This window comes from Bison bison, unplaced genomic scaffold (assembly GCF_000754665.1).
Source record: "Bison bison bison isolate TAMUID 2011002044 unplaced genomic scaffold, Bison_UMD1.0 scf7180017864474, whole genome shotgun sequence".
Lineage (NCBI taxonomy): Eukaryota > Metazoa > Chordata > Mammalia > Artiodactyla > Bovidae > Bison > Bison bison.
In genome coordinates this window covers 6,494,623-6,518,971 of record NW_011495035.1, presented here as the reverse complement: position 1 = coordinate 6,518,971, position 24,349 = coordinate 6,494,623, and the positions used below count along the sequence as shown (strand labels likewise).

The following is a 24,349-nucleotide window of genomic DNA, read 5'->3' as shown; positions in this document are numbered from 1 at the left end:
CTTTCACTTTTCACTTTCATGCATTGGAGAAGGAAATGGCAACCCACTCTAGTGTTCTTGCCTGGAGAATCCCAGGGATGGGGGAGCCTGGTAGGCTGCCATCTAAGGGGTCGCACAGAGTCGGACACGACTGAAGTGACTTAGCAGCAGCAGCAGCAGGTACCTCATTTACTGAGACTAAAGTTAAATGATATCCTCTATACATGCCAGTGATAAATTGGATATATTCTACAGCCAGATTCCCACATTAAGTCTGTTTAAGACATCTCTTCAAAATCCACCCATCTCATACAGCTCCTGTAGGTAGCTCTTCCCAATGGGACTCACCTTTTTACCTCCATGAGTCACACCCAAGACAATAGGGATCAGTGACCATGCTGAAGTTATCCACACTTTCACTTAGCAATTTCAAAAGAGTGTCTTGGCATTAGGCATGAAGACTGTAGCTACTGATCAAACTGATTTGTATGCTCACAGCAGCAGCATATGCCTGCTGAGCTCTCATCTGCTTCATTCAACTTTGGCTGAGAAGGCACTCACATTAATCATGGATTTAAGTTCTGTGCTGCTAATCCAATCACTGTGTGTGTGTGTGTGTGTGTGTCTGTTTGGTACTGGTGTATATAAAGGGTTATTTCTGTGTTATTAGGTCTCCTTTCATTCCTTCATGTTGTGGGTATATGATCTCCAAAAAGGCATATGAGGACAATTCTTCAGAATGCAACAATATTAGAACATATATATGCATATTATATGCATATAATTCATATTAAATACATATATTAAGGCATATATGCTGATAATAAAATATGAGCATATATGCTATTTTTATCTCATTGTATCTAATTCTTTTAAATTTGTCTGATTTTTTGTTTCCTTATGGTAAATATTAGCACACCATGAATCTGCACAAATCTGAGATATACATAGGTGGGAGGTACAGGCTTAAATATTATTTTATAAGGGTATGCACATACATGGGCTTCCCAGGTGGTTCAGTGGTAAGAACCAGCCTGCCATATATTGGCAGATATAGGAGATACAGGAGACACGGGTTCAATCCCTGGGTCAGGAAGATCCCCTGGCAAAGGAAAATGGCAATCCATTCCAGTATTCTTGCCTGGGAAATGCCAGGGAAAGAGGAACCAGGTGGGCTACGGTCCCTGGAGTCACAAAGAGCTGGACACGACTGAGTGACTGACCATGCATGCATGCACATACACACACATACTACACTATGCAGTCTAAAGTATCTTTCTCATCCTACTTTTATTATATTTAGCAGGATATATAATCTTTTGAATTTGTTTAAAGCCTTTACCATTCCTCCTATCACCAGTGATACAGATACTTGTATCTTCTTTTCCACACTTAGAGGTGAGTTGATTATTTTTCAAAATCCCTGTTTTTCTACTTATGAGATATGAATAACCACACCAACCAAATGTCATGGGAGGAATGAGGAAGACTGAAAGGGAATCTGAAGAATTTAGAAGCATATTAAAGCAATACAGGCATTCAAGCCCTTCTTGGTGGTTTGCTTTTACTCAAAAAAAAAACAAAAAAAAAATGACAAAGAAGCTATAGTGTAGGCAAATCAAACTAGTTAAACTCTACTCACTTGTGGAAAAAATAACAAAGCACACCGGAGGCAGAAACAGAACTTTCTCAAAGTAAGAGGCACTTAAAAAAATGGACCAGGGTCCACCTGGCGAAGAGCAAACCCATGACAAGTGTAAAACAGGAGCTCTGAATCAGCTGAACTCAGCTTTACATGCCTTCCTGATATGAACACTTTGCTGCCCTGAGGTTATTTAGATTATGAAAATAGTATTTTTCACACAATATGGCCTTTACAAGCAAACCTATGACTTCATAGTTACGCAGCAAAAGAAATAGTGATTTCTTCTAATGCTGGAGGAAAAAAATTACTTAATAATATGCAATGCTTCTACATGACACCATCCTAGGTTATTTTTAAGGTGAATTCTCCATACCCACTGAATTTACAACAAATCATATGTAAATTTCAAGCTGCGTTTTAGATAAAATGAACGAGATCAATGGCTATCCTAAATATTTCTTTTTTTTTTTTATTTTATTTTATTTTTAAACTTTACATAATTGTATTAGTTTTGCCAAATATCATCCTAAATATTTCTGATAGCTTCTACTCTATATTTAATACAGTGAATCTTGAGTTCCAAAATGGCAAATCTTGATTGTTGCTATAATCCCAGTACCACTGATTGGCAATGTAATGAAGCTTAAAAAATAAATTTTGGAAGAATTAGTGATTGAATGTATAAAAGTTACATGTATCAAAAATTAGTGTTACTTCAGTTCTTTAACCCGACAGTCCTAGGTATGAATGTCACTCTGATAGAACAGGGAGCACATTAACCAGTGTATCTGACAAAAGGGACACAGGAGCATAAGGAAAAAGGGCCCGAGGAGCTAAAAGTAAAGTGACCATGAAAAAAAAAAAAGATGAACGTGCACTTACTGTGTGATCTTAGGCTAGTCACGGAAACTTTCAGAACTCCAACTGTCCTGTTGATAAATAAGGGATAAAGGTATCTACCTTGCAGTACAGTGTTGAGGGATAGGACTGACATGGACAAAACACCGAGCTCAGGGATGGGACCTGGAAAATGTTCAGTGACCAGAGGGGCAGCTTAGATCTCCATCATCACCAGGACAGAGGCAAAGGAATCGGGAAGGACACCTGATCAGTGTCCCCAACTCAAACTCAGTCAACAGGTGGAAACCACATGTTATCTTAAAAGGCAGCAGAGGAACCTTGACAACTATTGTATAAGCCACCTGTGTGGGCAGGTACATACATTATTCTCATGAGACAGAAGAGGATTTCTGTACAACGTGTGTGTGTGTGTGTTTTCACAAGTTCGTGAATTCCTTAAGGCCAAGAAAAACACCTGTTTTATTAATTTTTGCTTCCCTAATACTCAAGTGCAGTGGCTGTCAAATTATCAAAAACTGGTTGCTTATTAAATATACACTGAATGAAAACACATATTCTATGTATGCATGTATGTGGGGGGGGCAGTACATGCATTTGGAACTGTCATTGATGTTCCTTTTCCTTTTAAAATGTGCCCGATTTCAATCTTTAACCACTGGAGAATTTCTAGTGACTTAAAAAATAGACTAAGAGCACTTCAGCTTTTAGTCAATATTTGGGTCCATATTCTTAAGACACTGGGATTGAAAATACGTCTTTCTGTTATCAACTGATATTTACTTGAATAAATGAGCTCTTGATTCAAATCATGGAGTTCTATGCCCTCAAAAATCTGTGCCAAGATGCTTGGTTCAATAACTGTATCTTTTTAAAAGGAAGTGATATAATATTCTCTAGGAAATAGACAGTAGTTGGTGGTACAATAAGAATAAACACCCAATGGAAATTCTTCAATATGCATAATAAAATGAAAATAAAAACAAACAGTAAATGTTTGCTTTTGGAAGTTCTTTACAAGCAAAACCTTAAACAAGCAATATAGAAATGTTGGATTTCTTCCTACAAACACTTCTGAAAGAATACTCAAAAAGAAGAGTTTCTATTCTTGACCACTAGCTTTAGTATTTGTTAACTAAAAACAATTATTGACCTCCTACTGAGGATCATATGTGAATTTTTTTCTAACATCAGTTGACAACATACTTTGGTGCTGGATGTTGTGATAAGCAGTTTATGTATTATCCCACCTAACAGAGTGCCCTCTAAGTTAGGTACCATTGACCATAATTTTATAGATGATGAAACAAATTCATATAGGTTAGTCTGTACAAACACACAATGAGAATGAGTGGCAGAGTCAAGATGTGCAACCAGTCTTTCTCCAAGGCCTACTTTCTCCACTAGCCTACTTTTCCTACCACATCATTCACATCAAGTGCCATGAGTTTGATAAAAAGACTCCATAGTAATTATTTATCTATGTTCTGTCACATTTTGAGATATACATTCTTAAAGAGGTTAATAGCATAATATGATGAAATCAGCAAAGAATATTCCAGGGCTACCTAATAAATATTATTCCTAGCTCTGTTACTAGCATTGCCTATAAACAGAAAGTTTCTTAACCATTTTGGGGCTCAGTATCTTCATCTACAACATGATGGTGTCAACAGTGGTTGTGAGACTCTTTTTGCCTCAAAAGTCAATAATTACAAGAAAAAATTTCTCCAGTAATGGAGCTGAAGGAGGTACACAAAAGGATAATTAAAATGTTGAAGAGGCTGAGATCATGAGACTCATAAAGAGGAAAACTAAAAAGTCTTTTGCAGGTAAAGGTGAATACACAGAACATATAAATCAAAATACATAAAACCTTGAGAATACAGGAAAGTCAACATAATATCTTTTCTACAATCTTGGATTGTTAAAACTTACAAGAAGGACAATCCCTCAGAAATGAGTTGGGAAGCAATTCATACACAGTAGAATTCTACTACTACAACAGGTCATGTATGTTAAAGAAATAGTTTCCAAAAAGGTCAAGACATATTTTGGGCAAGTGCACTCATAGTTTATTCACAGAAAGGAGGGTTTATATCTCAGTATTTGAGAACATCATGGAGCACCAATAAACCCTCTCAAGAATCCCTTGTGGGTGGCTGGTCTAGAAGGGTCTGGATTTGACCAATGATATCAATTACACTCAGGTACTTTGGCATTTGATTCAATGCTAGTAGGTAACACACAGAAAGTAATTAATAAATAAGTGTCTGAATGAATGAGCTCTGCCACTTAAGGGCTGTGTCACCTTGAGGAAACTACTTAACTCCTGTCTTCTCTACAATCAAACGTGGCTGTGATTTCTTCTGTTGACGACCTGAGGAGAATCAACATTATTAAACAGTAGGAAAAATTCAAAAAGGTGAAATTTTCTGATAAAACTCCCAGCTAAGCAGCTATAGGCAGTTTGTTGTAGCAGGATCCTGAGGTGGAAGAACATGACCTGAGGCTCAGAGTGCATCTATAAGGCACAGATGCCTCCTCACTCCCTCTGTGCTCTTCCAACCATGAACAACAACGTGGCAAAACAACCACATTTAACTACGTTCTGTAGTTACAGCACAAAGCTTGAACCCAAGCCCCATATGACACCAGAGGAAGAGCTGAAGCTTTTCTAAATAATATGAATTAAAAGTCCCACCTCCCAGAGGTCAGAGTCTCTCTTCTGGACCTGCTGGTTCTTCTGTTTATCACCTTAGAGTGTGATGGTCAGACACATTCCCCTGTCCTCTCAATATGTCAAATGCATGCAAATATTAATGGAAAACATGTTTGGAATGGTTTTGAAAGCAATAAACAAAAATGTCAACGTTTTAAGAATAAATCAAATCGATCATCTTTTAGATCTCAAAGAGGATCTAGATCTGATTTTATACTTTCTAAGGCAATTGGAGATTGTCTTCCCAGGAAGTAGGAAATGTCCATTACAAATTGGCAGTAGCAATTCTGAAAACAATTGACTGAGGAGCACTTTGCTTTTATATATGCTCCAAAATGCATGTAACAATAATCTCACATAAAAAGTGTAAGTCTCCCAGTCGTGTCCAACTCTGTGCGACCCCATGGACTGTTGCCCACCAAGCTCCTCTGGCCATGGGATTCTCCAAGAAAGAATAATGAAGTGTGTTGCCATTCCCTTCTCCAGGTGATCTTCCCGACCCAGGGATCAAACCTGGGTCTCCTGCATTGCAGGCTGATTCTTTATGGTCTGAGCCACCAGGGAAGCTCAACCTCAGATATCAGAGAAGCAAAGCTCCTTTGACAAAAGCCTGAGCAAATCAGTTGACCATGGGCAAGTGAATAGCAAGAGTAAGGCCCATTTAGAGATGATAATAGGATATGTTTATGTGGGGCATGCTGTAAACCAGGCACTGTTCTACTTTATATTTTATGAATTAATTTCATCCTTACAACTTTATGAGGTATACACTTTTTTTTTTGTTTTTAAGGTCCTCGTTCCAGAGGAACTAAGGCACAAAAATTTACATACTTCGTAGGGTTACAGAACCGTTTCTCCAGAATGTAGCTTTGTAATTTTGATAGGCTTTAATACTGCCAAAGACATTACTATAGCATCAGAATGCTTTTAAAACAGACTCTTGTTTAGAGCTGCAAGCTTAGTGACACAAACATTTCAAATCATGATTAAAGAAAGGAATTACAAACCATTAAAAGACACACTGAAAAATAAATTAAAACTGCTTGAGAGTCTTTCAGGCACATTTAGGTAGGACAGGAAGTTAACACAGCTATTATTAGGACTTTCTGTCCCAAAGCATTGTACAACGGGTCTTTGTTTATTCATTCAAGTATTTACTACTTGCCTGTGTCCTGCACTGTGCTAAGTCACGCCCATGAATGGGAGCCCTATGTCCCCCCAAAAGGAACTTGTCCAAACAAATCCGATCCCAGGATGCTATTCCCAATTTCCTGCATGAGCCACACTCCACCTGCTGCTTTGGTCAGAGTATTTGCTCACCTGGCTTTCAAGCCTAGACTGGCCTTCACTGTTCTCACACCACTGGCTTGTGGATCTCAGACTGTCCACTTCCTTCTCAGCTTCCTCAAAGAACACCCAATGCTAGACTCTCTAACCCCCTGTGGAATAAGATGAAGAGTCAATCCTCTGTCCACCTTTCCCAGATATTTTCAGTATGCTATGTATTTCAGTCCACCACAGTGAACCAGTGAGCTTTCAAGTGGTTTCACTACTCCATCCATGAAAAACTCATTTTCATCCAGGAATTTAATTTTAGAAAGGCTTTTTAGGAAATGACAGTTGGTTTAACTGGATAACTGTGTAGGGCTTTTTGCTTTATTATGAATGTAATAAATGTTCACTGTAGAGATTTTTGGTAAAATACTAATGTGTATGTGTGTGTGTATGTATGTGTATGCATATACATATATACATATACATGTGTGTATATGCATATATACATACATATTAAAAAGATATCACCTATCAAACATAAATACTATTAACATTTAGTGCATTCCTTTCCCTAGTTAATATATCAATATTCAAGGACTTCCCTGGTGGTACAGTGGATAAGAATTCACCTGCCAACGTAGGGCACATGGGTTTGATCTCTGATCTGGCAAGATTTCACATGTTGTGGAGAAACTAAGCCCATGTACCACAGCTCTTGAGCCGATACTCTAAGGCCAACAAGCCACAACTAGTGAGCCCATGTGCTGCCACTACTGAAGACCACGCACCTTAGAGTCTGTGCTCCACAAGAGAAGCCACTGCAATGAGAAGCCCACGCACCACAATGAAGAAGAGCCCCCACTTGCCACAACTTGAGAAAGTCTGCACACAGCAACGAAGACGGAGCACAATAAAATAAATTAATAAATAAAAAGTACTTTTAAAATATATATCAATATTCAAATAGTGATATAGCTACACACACAAATATATGCATACACATCTATGTTTATATACTACTGAACATCTAAAAACCATAAACTGTTTAGCTAAACATAACATTAAGAACATTTTGCTTTATTGAATAACCTAACATCCTCTTATGTTCATATGTTTGGGCCAATATTCAATAACTGGAAATCTAGCTTGTGTATTTTTCAAATGTATTTTCAAAGAATATTGAATGCTGGAGAAACTTATTATGTCATAACATTGGTGAAACCAACAAAATTTTACAGAGTTTGAGCTCGATTTTACTAAAAACTGATATGTATCTATAGCTACCTGGGGAATAACATTGGAAAAAACACATTATGAGCATTGCTTTTGTTGGGGGGGACAGGGGCAAGGAGAGATTAAAGATGATCCAATTGAATAGACATATTTTTAATAGTCATAAATTATTTTTTGTATCAAAATAAACATGATAAGAAATGAAAATACTTCTCTCCCAAAGGCTGCATAGTTATTTGAACTAGGTAAGTAAATGGCCCAATTTATCAAGCTGAAAAGAAAGGAACTGCATTCCAGTTTTAGGGCATAGGGTGGGTATGGGAAAGCAAAAGAGGCAGCTGAGAAGTAGTCTAAGGAACTAGGGCAAAGTCAGGAAGATACATGAAGTCTGGGGAAGCTGAAGACAAAGACAGAGAAAAGATAAAAAAGAGATGAGACTAAAACAATGTAATCATTTCACAGTATATATGTATATCAAGCCTTAAGTTGTACACTTTAAATCTAAACAATTTTTGTTTGTCATTTATACCTCAATAAAGCAGGAAAATAAAGTTATATTTCAATTAAAAAACAGAGATAATCTCTAACATGATGATCTTGTTTTATATACACTGATTGGCAAATGGAAACTTTGTTCTGCAAAATAAGTCAAAGAGCAAAGACCTAACTTCTAAAACTATGAAATAAATAAGTAGCAGAGCATGGAAAAATTATTCTAATAACTGAAAAAAAATCTAAAACTGCTACAAAGAGATGTCATAAGATGTTCAAAGAATAGAATATGCTATCATTTATTGATAGACTTTAAATGGTATTTGAACTATCGACCTACTAATTTTCTATAATAAAATACTAATCCTAGTTAACTGTAATGCAGAAAAACTATGCAAATTCAATGGCAACTCTCACAATGCTTGTAATGGGGACCAACTCAAAATAATTCTGTATGAAGGGCTCCAGGGAACTGTGTACAAGCATTATAATATACAAACATAACTGTGTCACCCAAAAGACCAAATTAATAATTTGTAACAACCACACCAGTATGCAGACCTAGACCCTGATTCCCCGGTGCCCCTTTACATTGAGCTCAGTACACAGGAGATGTCAAAATCTCTGAGTTAAAGAGATGAATACGTGAATTTTCAATATAACTTTCTGGTCAACCAGCAATGATTGCCATGACTTCCACTCCTGCCAAAAACTGATCAGCAAATCAATCAGAAATATAAGAGATTTCTGACATAAAGAGATAGAAAGTCATTAGTGATTCTTTTAAAAATATTCATTAAAACAAAATTTATATTGGGTTAAGTAAGGTGAAAGTATAGTTGAGGATCAGTCTAGTACATTGAGGGTGAGATACATTTGGGGTGATAGAGAATAAGAAATAAAGTCGAAAGATACACTTTTGGTTGAAAATTTCAATTAACATTAACTTTTTAAGATATTAAAAATAAACATTCAGAAAAAAATTTAATGCAAACCTATTTTTTTCAAAATTTTTGCAAAATTTCAAGCTTTGTTCACCTAGGGTTAGGCCTGTTTCAGTTCTCTAGGAAAGTGTGCATCTGCAATGACATAAGACATTTAAAGCAAAATGAAGAAAACACAGCAATCATGGTAGTGATGGTGGTGTTTTTTTTAAAGAAGAGAAGGAAAGAAGGAAGGAAAGAAAAAAATTTGCCTTAATTATGGGAAATCTCCAAGGTAAGTTTTTTTTTTTTTTTTTTACTTTTTATAAATATTGGGGAAAGTTATTTGGATCTCCAATCTGCATTGATTTTATCCCCCAGGGAATCTGAAAAAAAGGAGATAGTATAATAAGCACAATTTCAGTTAGAAAAAAACTCTGAGAAAATATAAACTAATATATTAAAATCACTTTTCAGATATCTAATCCTATAGCAGGAGGACTACCATTAAGGTGAAATGAAAATTAGTGATTTTTATGCAGTTAAGAGATTTTTAACACCATTAGAATCACAGACATATTTGAAAATCTGGAGAAAGCTGACTCTTTAGAAATACAGACACATATTCATGCATTAAATATACTGAACACAATGACAACAGTCTCAAGGGCTCCCCTGGTGGCTCAGCTGTAAAGAACCTGCCTGCAACACAGGAACCACAGGAGATCCCTAGATTGGGAAGATCCCCTGGAGGAGGAAATGGCAACCCTCTCAAGTATTCTTGCCTGGAGAGTCCCATGGACAGAGGAGCCTGGTGGGCTACAGTCCATGGGGTCACAAAGAGTTGGACACAACTAAAGCGACTTAGCACATATGCACAACAGTCTCAATGACCCCTCTGATCTGGGTCATTCAAACTATTCAAGATAAAGTTCAACATAAAAAGAGGATTTTTCAGCCTTAAAATAGGGAACTTAAAATGTGTCATAATTATTTAATCAAATTTTATTGCAAATTACCTATCTTAACAATATGACACCTTACATTATTTTATAGCACTATATGATTTTTCTTAATCTAATCCTAGAAGTAATTCTGTGTGTTAGTTTTATTAGGTTCCTTTCTAAATCAGGAAAAATACAATCCATTGAGCTAAGTTACTTCTTTAATGTCACACACAGCAAGTGACAAAGGTTGTGTACAACACCACATTGTGATTCCAATTCCAGTCCTTTCTTGACAATGTCATAACCTAGTTTATATGTTTTTTTTTAAGTGGTTTTTACTTTGTGAAGTTACACAGTTTAAAATAGCACAAAACAAACTCAATCTTTTCCTGTGAAAGGAAAACTATTTCTTTTTTTTTTCCCAAATCATCAGCTGGTGGTTTGTTATGAACCAGTGAACAAGCTGTGGACCATAGCTTCCTACTTGGGATTTTGTCAGCTTTAAGTGTTTGCTTTTATCTATTTCTGTTTAACGTGATAACACAAAAGTCGAGAGAAGCACCACTTCCTTAGTCTCTTCACATAATCTAGGCATCATACAGGAACTTAAAAGACAAGTTTCATTCTCTTCATTATATACCAAATGCTCTGAATTTATTATACAAGAGACCCTTTGATCCTTCAGAAACAAGCTTCTTTTTGAAGCCCTGGAAACATAGTGTTCAAGAGGTCTCCTCCAAGAGGGGCCAGTGGGTCACTCAGCAAACATTTTAAGTACTTACTTTGTATAGCTCCTTATTAGGGCTGTATAATACTGCAGAAATTCGGGGTAGGGGGCAGAGGGAGGATCCATTCAAAGCAAAACAAAACAGAAGCAGCAAACACTAAGAAGGGTTCAACTCCTTCCCTTAGTGAGCCCTCGGTGAAATGGAGACAGGAGATTTTATCTAAGGAAAGCAAGGATGGTGGACTGAGGAGGGACACAGGCAGGTAACTAACTGGCAAGTTCAAGACAAAACAGATTAAGGTTAAAATCACAGCAATCAACATTATTTTCTGTTTTCTCAAAGCCACATACAAGATTACAAGGTATAATCTGAACCCAGCTATAAGGATCCCACAGAAATCTCGAGTCATTTTATAATTCCAAAAGAGTGAAGAAAGGAGTAGCTGAGAGCTAACTATCTGGAAAATTCAAGCAAAACATCCTTTCCTCTAATCCTTCCATATTCACAAATATTTTAGGAAATACTAGGCTCTAGAGACCTATACATTCTAAAAAATGGACCAATTTCAGAATAGCCAATTCCACTTTGGACCTTCATCTTCTTTTGGTTTGAGAAATGTAATATTTACAGGTTATTTCTTGCATGATTACTCACTGGGTATACCTGGAGTGGATGCCACTGAATTGCTTCTGTGTTCTAGGGCAAGATTTCAATGGACACAAGGGGAAAGGACCTGGTCAGTGAACATTTTGGGAATTATGCTTTTTTCTGTCATTTTTACATATCAGTGCTCAAAATTAATGAAGTTTCTGAAGGAAGTAACAATTAGAAAAAAAGATTAGGACAGACTTTTAATAAATTGTATCAGACACAAACCATGTTGGCAGAAATTATAATTAATAAACAATGAAATGTAACACCATTCTAAAACAGAAAGCAGAATCTCCTTAGAAACAACACACAGGGCTAATACAAAAATCAATGTTCACTGTGCTGGATGCCTGCAAAATTACACAATTAATCCTGTGTAAACTAACCTATCAGCAATGCACTCTGCAGGATTCCTGATAACTATTAGGCTGCACAATGTATTAAAGAAAGAGAACTTTAATGAGATCCCATGAGAACCTAATGATTTAAATCATGTTTTTTCCCTCCCTAAAAGAACATTTTTACTCCACTTAACGGACATTACTTTCCATATCTGATACACATATGGTCAAATCCACCATTAAATCAAGTACCAGGAACAAGAGGACAGCCTATCTTCAGTCTAAAATATGCTATTAAGCTGATATCAATGTAATAAGAGGATTTAGAAATCTACATGAAAAAGATGTCACTTATATTCTTAGATTTGATAGTAATATACTGCTATCCTATGTCAGTGGGCTCTCACAGGGGCTAATGAGCTATTACAAAATTGTATTACCACAAGATATACCACACAGAGACATGTAGTCCCGTGGGGCATTCAATTTATGTAAATTATAATCTGGTTTATTTTACCTCAAAAACAACTAGAAATAAAGAAACCACTTAGGTATAATCGTTTTAAAGATATTGCCACTGTTACACATGTACTTACACTTACATAACAGTACAAGTAATGAGGCTTACATTCATGTGAGGGTACTCTTCTGAATATTTAACATATAAATAGACAAGTCTGCACGGTTTAATCAGAAAAACGGTTCAAAAAACTTTTGATGATTGGGGTAAGGCTTTTAGGGACTTTATTCAACTCTTAGGATTGACTGTAATTCCATTTATCCACCACTTAGATAGAGGCAAAGTGATTCTTCAAGCTCTCCCCGTGCCTCCATTACATACTCAGGTAAACTGAAATTCTCATGGTAAAGAATCTGCCTGCAATGCCGGAGACCCAGGTTCAATCCCTGGGTTGGGAAGATCATCTGGAGGAGGGCATGGCAACCCACTCCAGTATTCTTGCCTGGAGAATCCCCATGGACAGAGGAGCCTGTGGGCTACAGTCCCTGGCATCAGTTGGACACGACTAAGCACAACACAACACAGATGTATTATTGTTAAATATTCCAATAACTTCATTAAATTTGGTCTTGACTTCTTCTGAGTCTTGATTCTGTAATTCTGACAACAATCTAATCATAGATGAAACTCAGTTAGGCATTGTCCACCTCTACCCCTAAGTGCATGCCAAAATAAACAGATGTATGGATGGATCAGTCTGTCTATTCATCTGCACATCGATAAATACACAAGGGCACTTAATTGCAATAAGCAAAAGCAAGAAAAAAAGAAATGCTGTCAACCATTTTCCTGGAGCCCATGTGGACATCCCGGAAAGCCCCACCTGAAAACTCACAAGTATCGGCTGGTTTTCTCCCCTTTGCCTCCACTGCTGGAAGCAAACAGAGGAGAGTCCAAATATCACAACAAAAATTGTCAGCAGGAGGCTGGAGCAACGAGTACCGCGTATTTTAAGGAGTAGAAAGATGGGGGAAAGTGGGGAGAGACAAAAAGAGGGAAATCCAGGAGGAGAAAAGAATGTAGGTGAGCTAAGGAGAGCCATTTGCCTGAAATGCTGGAAGCTTCCGAGGCAATGAAGTCAGATGACATTTCTGCAGTGACATGGCGTCATGAAACGGCAGCAAGGACCCACACATGTAGCACCATGACACGCATCACCTATTGTCTTTCAAGATGATATGAGTCTTTGGACTCTTACTTTCATACAATGAGAATCAAAAATAGTAAGAGAAAAGACAGAGGTTTGGTTTGCTCTTTTTATTCTCATTTAGCTCAGAAGCACAGTGCTCTCCTATCTGGTCCAAGGAATTAGTACGGACAGCTCAGCAGCATCACTAACGGAGCACACATACCTGCGATACTCTAGATCCCAACCTCAGATCTACCTTCTTAGGGCTAATATATCACTTCCTGTCTCGTGTTACTTCTCATATGGCTTTTCTAAAAACATAGTGTTTCTAAAAACAGGCAGAAAATACTAAAAAGGATTTACAAGACAGCTCCCTGGTTGGTTTTAATAGATGGGCATTCACAAGTGGCTATTGAATAAAAAGTAAGATGAACATGGAGTAGAGAGGAGATGGCTAACATTTATATTCCCTATAGATCCTGGGAATATCTGCACCTGCTACTTGCTTGTATATATAAATATTAATTTTACCTCTGAAGACTCCTAGTGAAGGTATTTACCTGAAATAATAGACATGAATTAACCTGATATGCATTCCAGTTTTCATAAAAATTTTTTAATTTTCAGCAAGACAATATTTTGACAAGGACTAAGACATGCTTCTTACGCTGTTTTCAAAACTCTCCCATGTGAAGTCTACTCAGAAAGTTATTTTTCTTTACTGAATTTTCTGTTAAATCCTGGGGAAAGGAAGAAGAACTGTGGAAAATGAAGGGAAAGACATAAATCATAAGCACCACAGGGTAAAAATTTTCTCTGAGAAGTCACAGAAATATCTCCATTTTTAAAAGAAGACAGAAAAGCACTGACTCCCTCATTATACATTCTTAAGTATTGCTCTCTATTTTAGATATTGCTGCTGCTGCTGCTAAGTCGCTTCAGTCGTGTCCGACTCTGTGCGACCCCATAGACGGCAGCCCACCAGGCTCCCCCGTCCCTGGGATTCTCCAGGCAAGAACACTGGAGTGGGTTGCCATTTCCTTCTCCAATGCATGAAAGTGAAAAGTGAAAGTGAAGTCGCTCAGTCGTGTCTGACTCTGTGCGACCCCATAGACGGCGGCCCACCAGGCTCCCCCGTCCCTGGGATTCTCCAGGCAAGAACACTGGAGTGGGTTGCCATTTCCTTCTCCAATGCATGAAAGTGAAAAGTGAAAGTGAAGTCGCTCAGTCGTGTCCGACTCTGTGCGACCCCATGGACTGCAGCCCACCAGGCTCCTCTGTCCATGGGATTCTCCAGGCAAGAGTACTGGAGTGGGGTGCCATTGCCTTCTCCGGATTTTAGATATTAGACGAGTATAATCATTGTTTAGTTCTTAGACTGCGGTGTTGTGTGTATGTGTTCGTGAGTGTGAGTATGAGCATGTGTGCAGGTGCAAATGAAATGTCATCATTTTGTGTTTGAGCCAGCTTTCACTTTTGGTTTACGTGCTGCCTTAAAAGAAAAAAAAATCCTTTGAGAATCAATTCAGGCTCCACTTTACTGGATGGTTCTCTAATTTATATTCATTATCAGGCTTCAAAGATATTAAATTTGGTTTAACTTAAAGATCAAATAAGAGACAGTCTGATACCCTGTGCAGCTTCCATCACAGCACTTATTATTGATCTATTAATTGTGTATCTCCTGAGCTAGACTGCAGTCTCTCTGAGTGTCAGTACCCATCCAGTTGCTCATTATTATTCCTGAACTTAACACAGAACTTAGTACACACTCAGAGCCCAAATTAAATTCAGAATGAATAAAAGGTTTAAAAACTTAACCCCCCAATTAGTACCTAACGCAGTCCTTTTCAGTTTTTTCAACAGATTTCTTGCACTTTTCTCTCTACCGAACTTTGCATGTAGCCAACATGGGTTTGGAGAAGGCACTGGCGACCCACTCCAGTACTCTTGGCTGGGGAATCCCAGGGACGGGGGAGCCTGGTGGGCTGCCGTCTATAGGGTCGCACAGAGTCGGACACGACTGACATGACTTAGCAGCAGCAGCAGCAACATGGGTTTTGATTCTTTACTAAATCTAATAATGTTCACAATTGCAGCAAATACATTTTTGGCAAATGCTTCATGCCAGTCACTGTTCTAACAGTTTTTAAAAGAGTAATTCATTTACTAACATCGAAACCATCTTCACAGAAACCTTAACACAAAAAATGTAAGAAACAGATTCTCCTGTAGGGGCTCTAGAGGGACACAGCATTACTGACATTTTGATTTTAGGACCTGTAGTCTAAAGAACAATAGGCCTCCAGAATGGTGAGAAAAGAAATTTAAAGCCACTTAAGTGGTGGCTTTAATGGCAGAAAGCAAAGAGGAACTAAAGAGCCTCTTGACGAGGGCAAAAGAGGAGAGTGAAAAAGCTGGTGATAAAAAACAAACTAAGATCATGGTATCCAGTCACATCACTTCATGGCAAACAGGGGGGAAAAGGTGGAAGCGGTGACAGATTTCCTCTTTTTCGGTTCTAAAATCATTGTGGATGGTGACTGCAGCCAGAAATTAGAAGACGATCACTTCTTGGCAGGAAAGCTATGACAAACCTAGACAGTGTATTAAAAAGCAAAGACATCACTTTGTCAACAAAGGTTCATATAGTCAAGGCTATGGTCTTTTCCAGTAGTCATGTACGAATGTGAGAGTTGGACCATAAAGAAGGCAGAGCACTGAAAAACTGATCCTTTCCAACTGTGGTGCTGGAAAAGACTCTTGAGAGTCCCTTGGACTGCAAGGAGACCAAACCAGTCAATCCTAAAGGAAATCAGTCCTGAATATTCATTGGAAGGACTGATGCTGAAGCTGGAACTTCAGTACTTTGGCCACCTGATGCAAAGAGCTGACTCACGGGAAAAGACCTTGATGCTAGGAAAGATTGAAGGCAGGAGAAGAAGGGGACGACAGAGGATGAGATGGTTATATGGCATCATTGACTCGAAGGACATGAGTTTGAGCAAACTCTGGGAGTTGGTGATGGACAGGGAAGCCTGGCATGCTGCAGTCCATGGGGTTGCAAACAGTTGGACATGACTTGATGACTGAACAACAACAACAAAACTGGTAGTAACTCTTTAGAGCAACAATAGAAAACTAATACAGGTTGTGTAATATACAAATGTGTAGATAACTCACATTTTAGAGGACCAATTTCTGCTCTTCACAAAATAGCAATTTCTTTTTACAAACATAAATCAGATCAAGTTGTTTAATCTGCCTGAAAAACTGAATAGACATTTTTTTTTCCCCAAGGAGGAAATGCAGATGCCCATAGGTACATGAAAAGATTTTCAACATCACTAATCATCAAGGAAATGCAAATCAAAACCACAATGAGGCATCACCACACACCTATCAGAATGGCTGTCATTAAAAAAGGACACAAAAAACACATGCTGGTTAAGGGTGGAGGACAAAATAGAACCCTCTATCTTGCTGGTGGGAGTGTAAATTGGTGCAGCCACTGTGGAAAATAGTATGACAGTTTCTCAAAACACTACAGACAGAAAGTCCATTTGACCCTACAATTCCATTCCTGGGTACATATCTGAAAAAAAAAACAAACACTAATTCAAAACATACATGCACCCCAATATTCATAGCAGCATTATCTACAACCGCCAAGATATGGAAGCAACCTAAGTGTTCATCAACAGATGAGTAGATAAAGAAGATGTGGTATATATACACAACGTAATACTCCTCGTCCATAAAAAAAAAAACAAAAATTTGCATGTGCAGCAACATGGATAGTCTTGGTGGATATTATGCTAAATGAAGTTAAGTCAGACGTGAAAAGACAAATCCTGTATGATATCACTCACATGGGGAATCTAAAAAATACAACCAACTAGCGAATTTAACACAAAAGAAGCAGACTCACAGATCCAGAGAATAAACTAGTGGTTACCAGTGTGTGTGTTTTTGTGGAGGCGGGGCGGAATGGCACAGGGGAGTGGGTGGTACAAGCTCTTCGGTATAAAACAGGCTCAAAAATGTTTGTACAACACAGGAAACATAACTAATATTTCATAATAGCTAGGAATGGAAATTAACCTTTAAAAATGATATAAACTTTTTTTAATTAATAAAAATTTTAATTTGCTTAACTGGCTGGACTCCTTTGAAGTTCCTATATTGCATTTAAAATCCATATGCTCACACACAACCTACAAGGCCTTATATGGTCTGCCCTAACCTCACCTGTGCCAAGCTCTCCCACGCTCGCTGCACTCCTGATCCCAGCCTTCTGTCAGTTCCAGATGACGCCAAATTCATGACTTCTACCCTGCCTTTCCGCTCCCTGCCCCTCTGCCTGGAACTCTGCTCTTCTGGCTCTTTTATTTGCCTTCTTCCCTTTCAGGCTCGGTTTGAAAGTCACCTTCTCAGAGAGCCCTTTCTAAAGTAGGTTCCTCCTCTCGTTTTTTCTCTATCACAGTCCTTGTTTCTTCCCTGTAATGATTTCATTGTTTACTTATTTACTGGCTGACATTTTCAGTAATGGCAAATTCTGGGAGGCAGGGAATCTGTCTTCATCTTAATGCTTAGCGCAGTGCCTGCGATTTATAAACAGCTCGATGAATATTTGATGAATGAATGAATGAATGACTCCTTGAAATCAAAATTACACACACACACACACACACACACACACACTTTGCTTGAAGACATCATTTCTTCTGTTTTCTACCTGGTAGCATAGCTATACCCCCACAGGTAAAGTTTTCTGATACTATTACTTTCCAACATCAGTCTGGTCAGATCATATTATTCAGGAGTTGTACAGAAGGTAATTCCTCCCTCGATACACATAGGAATGAAAGGAAAAAAAAATCAAGCTACTAAAAATTCCCTTCCTCTGCAGACTTTTAAACTGCTAATCAGCACAAGCAGCTTGTAGCAGATTGAGCTCAAAGTGTTGCTGAAATGGCACATAACTAATTTCAGGTGATTTAATATCTTACACTGCCCTAGTGAAAATATTGACACAGAAGAAGAATATGATTTGGAGTCTTTCTGCACTGCTGAATTCGGTGTTAGCTTTGGAGCCTCTATCAAGGCATTTCCATTAATCAACACTGCTGAAGAAAGGAAGTCTGGGTGTGGCATCCAGAAACCACTGCCAACTTGGGAAAATGCTAGAAAATGGGCAAATGCTAGTTATCTGGGTATGAATATTTAGAAGAACTTTCCAAAAATGTATAGTCCACTTGGTCCGTTTCAAAGTCACGTCCAGCAATGTTTCTTGAGTGGTCAATGGCACATGTCTGTGGAGGAAATAGTCTCCCAAATACATTGTCAATACTCATAGACAATTAGTTTTGTTAAGATAAATACAACGTTAAGATTCTTCTGGCAAAGTCACATCTTACTAACGGCATCTATAAGCACAAAGTTTTCTGTTTTGTTTTTGTTTTTTATAAACAAGTCTGGTATACACTACCTGGAGCTCCTAGGTGGCTCAGTGGTAAAGAACCCACCTGCAATGCAGGAGACACGGGTTCAATCCCTGGAGAAGGAAATGGCAACACACTCCAGTGTTCTTGCCTGGGAAATCCCATGGACAGAGGAGCTGGCAGGGTATAGTCCTTGGGGTCAGAAAGAGTCAGACACTACTTAGCAACTAAACAGCAGCATATACTGACTATTCTAGGGTTCAGAGGTCATTATTTTATTCATAAGAGCATTCTCCAGTATATTATTTCATAAACAACTCTTATGAACTTTATGAACAAGAATAAACTCTTCTCCTAACAACACTGAAAATAATACAAAAAGCAAGGAGACTTTTCCAACTGCCATATAGGAAAGTCAAACTGAAATTATGGGACATCAAAAAGAAAAATAAAACTGCAGTATTTTGAATTATTGTGCCATACACTTGCAAAAATGTATTTCACCCTCATTGGGTCAAACATAAAATACCAGTAATGTGATTTCTCTCACAGTACTTCAGTCTAAAGCTGTACCATTCGACACAGTTTTTAAATATCATTTGATCAGTAGTGTTCCTCTAAAATACAGCAGTGCTTTTTAAACCTCATATTTTGTTCACATATTCTGGCAACTAGGTCTCAGATCCTACATTCTTAGGTTTAAAATATGTCAATTACATATATTCCCACTCAGAACATGCATTATACCCATTTTCAAAGGTTTAGGCTGGAAGCTGACAAATTTGATTAAAATGACTGATTCATGGAGTCAATAAATGAAAAATGAATGGAAACATTGAAAGTCAAACAAATTCAGAAATCATAAAATGGCAAACTCAGAAGTAAATTTCACCATCGAATCATTCAATAGATGTCAATGACACCTTTGTCAAAGTCAAGTTGTAAAGCTTTTGAGAGATGCTTCAATGCACAGAACAGTTTTATAATTAATCACCTAGTATGTGGCCAAGAAATAGATGTCACTTTTTGCCCTCAATAAACATGTAGTGGCAAAGGCGAATCCACTGACAATTTTAAGAGGTTTTCACTTTGCTGATGAATGCTTTATGAGAAAGCACAGCCTAAGAGAGTGAATGCAACATAAGTGAGGTTTTGTAGATATACAAAGAATCAATTATATACACATATGTTTGTGTGTGTGCATGTACTTAAATGTGTTTAAATTTTCAACTTTTAGTCTTTAAATTACGCCTTGCCACTGTTACTGATTAGATGCGTGTAATTAATCTTTATAAGAAGTTCCTTCAGAAGAGTTAGAATATTTCACATCACTGTAACTATTACTTTATAAGCTCTACTAATGGAAGCACTTCTTCAAATAGAACTCTGAATTTTTGTATATTTCTAGGTATGGGTGAAAAATTCATAGCAATTAATACAGGGTGTATTATTCAAAGAGCTGTCAGAAGGAAGAATATCATTACGAACCAATACTGTGGGTATTTACTTTTGTATTTTTTCTTAAAGTAAAATTCCTTAAAGTTATAAGTTTACACAAAAATATAAACAAGAATTTAGAGAATCGTTAGAGTTCATAGTCAGATCCTAATATTGGAATTCATTATCATTAATTTCCTTTCCTCTCTTTTTCATTTCACATGCATATTATGTATAGAAAACTGACCACAGAATGGCCATATCTGCAGTATCGGAGCTTGCCTAAGAATGAGGTCCTAGAAATAGCAGTACTCTGAAACACAGAGAAGATATTAACTCAAATGGAAAAAAAAATGACAGTGCTGTTTTTCTATTGGTTCTCTGGCCACATCACAAGGTCACTGGCACCAAATAGCCCTATAATAGCTCAGAATGCCCATACCCTTGACCTCTCTGCCAATCAAGAAGGCATCTGGCTGGCTCCCTAAACACAGATGCTGTGAAGTCACCATCTTCCAACTATGCTTCCAACTATGCTCTAACCCTACTCCAAATTAGGGTGGGAAGGCCTTCCAGAACTTGAGAAAAGCATGCAAATCGTACTTTATCACATCAGGTTTTCTCAAACAGCACTAGATTACACTATGCTGAGGTATATTGTGTTGACGTTACACTGATAAACACTGCTAAAAATCAAATGCTCATTAAATGGGGTTTGAACATTTTTTATTTCAGAGAAATTAGAATTGCAATAGAATTTCTTCTTCACCTTTCAAGGTCTGCCTCTTCTCTGACATCTTTTAGTAGTGCAAGGAGATCCAACCAGTCCATTCTGAAGAAGATCAGCCCTGGGATTTCTTTGGAAGGAATGATGCTAAAGCTGAAACTCCAATACTTTGGCCACCTCATGCGAAAAGTTGACTCATTGGAAAAGACCCTGATGATGGGAGGGATTAGGGGCAGGAGGAGAAGGGGACAACAGAGGATGAGATGGCTGGATGGCATCACCGACTCGATGGACATGAGTTTGAGTAAACTCTGGGAGTTGGTGATGGACAGGGAGGCCTGGCATGCTGAGGTTCATGGGGTTGCAAAGAGTCGGACACGACTGAGCGACTGAACTGACTGACTGAAGCTGGAAGTAATCTTTCTCTGTTTCGACCACACATCGTCAATACATTCCAATACAATGCAATAGGTCCACTGCATTCCAATACATACATCGGCATTTATGATCCTTTATTTTGCAGTGCACTTATTTATGTACATGTCCCAGCTCTTTAACTGGATTGGAGGTTCATAACATTTCAGGAATGCAAGACACTAGAAAATGCATATATACTCATATTAATAACATTTTATGGGCATGCATTCAGTAGAAACTGTAAGCATCTTCAGGCCACCACTTGTGTCTAACTCATCTTGGAATCTGTCTATCCAATGTTGTAATTTCCACACAGTAAGAACTTCCTAAATTTTCACATAAACACTAAATGTAGAAACGGAAGAGAGAATAGGACTGTGATGAATTTTTCTTAGGGATATTTTTACCCTCTTGGAGTTCGGCTGCATGTCCTAGAATAGTACTCTCAGTACTGAGAGGATCTTAGAAGGTGGCTTTGGGCATGATGTAAGTGACCATCCTTTGTCTTTTAATCCTTCTGACTACAGAAACCTGAAAGGCTCAAGTAGGTCCTAATACATCATTACCGGCACTTTAACCGTACCAATCTATTTCATAAAGAAGGAACAGGACTGAAGCCCGAGGACTTCAGCAGGCAATAGGATCTTGCTAGAATGCAGTGACCTTGGGCTGTTTTCACTGTATTCACGTTTGTATGCACCTTTCATTATTTCCCCCGGTGGTGTTTCATTGATAGCAATGAAATAAAACTTCCATTTTAAGTCATTGTCTCTATAATGAGCTAGCTAAAAATTTACGTGAATTATGGTAGATGGCACTAAGATAGGACAAAAACTGTGATGATGGTTACATTTCAGCGAGTACAGTCTTAGAGCTGGAGATTATTGAGTGACCTGTAACTTTCAGAAGAAAGGAGAGCAGGAAATGTATTGAGCAGACAGACAGGAGCAGTGAGCTGTTCACTAACAGGAGAGGGTCTCTAAGGATACAAGAAAGTAGAGGGAATCATGAAGGCCGAGTCCGGCTGGCTGTGGAAAGCAAGTGTGACAGTTACTTGGCGGTTAAAGCAGTGGGGAGCCAGGGGGAGTTTTTAGGAAGTAAGTGACATAGTGGTCAAAGTGACAAGCGAGAAAGGGGATTTTAACTGTGACATTTAGGTCTTAGTGGAGAATGGTGACAATAAAAGGCAGAAATCCTGTGAGAGAAAGGTTGCGGTGGTCTAGTGATTAGAAGACTGAACAAGGAATTTTCCGGAATGGCTCATGAGAAATAAATCTTAGTGTGTCAAGAAGAAAGCTGAAGCGAGTTTTACAGTTGTTTAAGGTAGACAAAGAATACAGAGGACAGAGAATGGCAAACTGCTAAAAGGAGATGAGAGAAAAGATGCTCTCAGCTACAGTAAAAATATATTTTGCTATATCAAAAGAAACCACAGGGAAACCTAGGAGGCTTGTGTTTCAGTAGTTCCAATCTTTTTTTAAAATAGAAACTCATTATAGAAACCTCAGCTTAAACTACCACGACTTTCTGCCATGTGTTTCATTTTTTTTCCTCAAATCCAAGAGAGCAGAATTTAACATTTATAAGGCTTCAGGTTATATCATCGAAAAATGAAACCTGTTCAGAAAATTTGTATTTCTTAAATAAGGAAACCTTTAATCAGTCACAAATGATTTGTCATTAAAAGACCTTTAAGACAAAATCAGACGACCTGAGTCCAAGTTCTGCATTCACACATATGAGTTTAAGAGTTCCCTTAACTTTCTGAACAGGATGAGTATGTACCTTGTGTAAATAACTAGCTGTTATGAGTATCAAATTAAATGATGTACCTATACAGTGTCTTTCATTCAAAGACAATACACAGCATTACCAGGACAGAATTAAATTCACCATAGCACAGCAGTTTAGGGTTATGTATATTGCACATTGCCTGTTGAAATACTTTTTGAAATATGAAAAATATGGTGCAATACCTTTCAGCAAGACTGCAGGAGAAACACATCGACTCACTTTTATCAGAAGGGTGGGATTCACAGGTACAAGAAAAATGGCATGCGTGGTTTCCAAGCACTTACAGAAAAACGCCATGCTATAGAAGGGAGAATATGATGGAACATTTTGGGAAAATAGAGAAGCATTGAGAACACAAATTGAACCTGCATCAGGCATGGCGGTAGTTGTTCTTTAGCTTCTCTTGCTGAACATCTGAAGAGAAAGAAATATCCCAAGAAAGCTCCCCTGCTGTATCTTCTTCACCTGCTTCTTGTTCTGAGCACAGAAGACATAAGAATAATGGTCCTTGCTACCCATTAGCATCTTCCCATTACAGTCATGCTTCTGAAATTTACAGGTAAAGGAGGCTTGCAGCCAAATGTATAATCATCATTTCAGGCCAAGAAGCCTGCTTCCTTTTCCATCTGTGGCTGTAATGGACAAATAGAAGGAAATGGAGCAGCTCTTTTCTTTCCCTCCTCAAGTCTGGAGGTTTGCACAATCTAAGTAGTCTCCTTGATTCCTGGCATTCCAGTTTCACCTTGGCCCTTATGACTCTGATGAAGAGCCTCCTGGTTCTCCCAAGCCCAAACCACTTCTAAGGTAAAAGGAAAAGGGTAAGGATAAACGTAAGCGCATCAGAGGACACAAGCACCAGATCCCACTAAAGAATCTTTGGCCAAAACTATTCTTGGCCAACTCACGCCTCTTTACTCTCAGCTCTAGCCTGTCTCCCCAGACAAAACCGTGGGTACTTTCATGGAGCCCACGTTCATCCTCATGTCACACTCCCTTCTCAAAGTCAGGTTTCTTCCTGAGCTTAAGATATTCAGGAAGATATTTAGATATTTAGGAAGACAAGATATTTAGCAAGTGGGGAAGAGAA

The 24,349-nt window shown here is 38.1% G+C and overlaps 1 protein-coding gene across 11 annotated transcripts in view; it reads right to left on the bottom strand.

Moving 5' to 3' along the window:
• CHL1 (cell adhesion molecule L1-like) overlaps positions 1–24,349 on the bottom strand; it is a 356,522-nt gene that overhangs the window by 186,909 nt on the left and 145,264 nt on the right. The window lies entirely within an intron of this gene.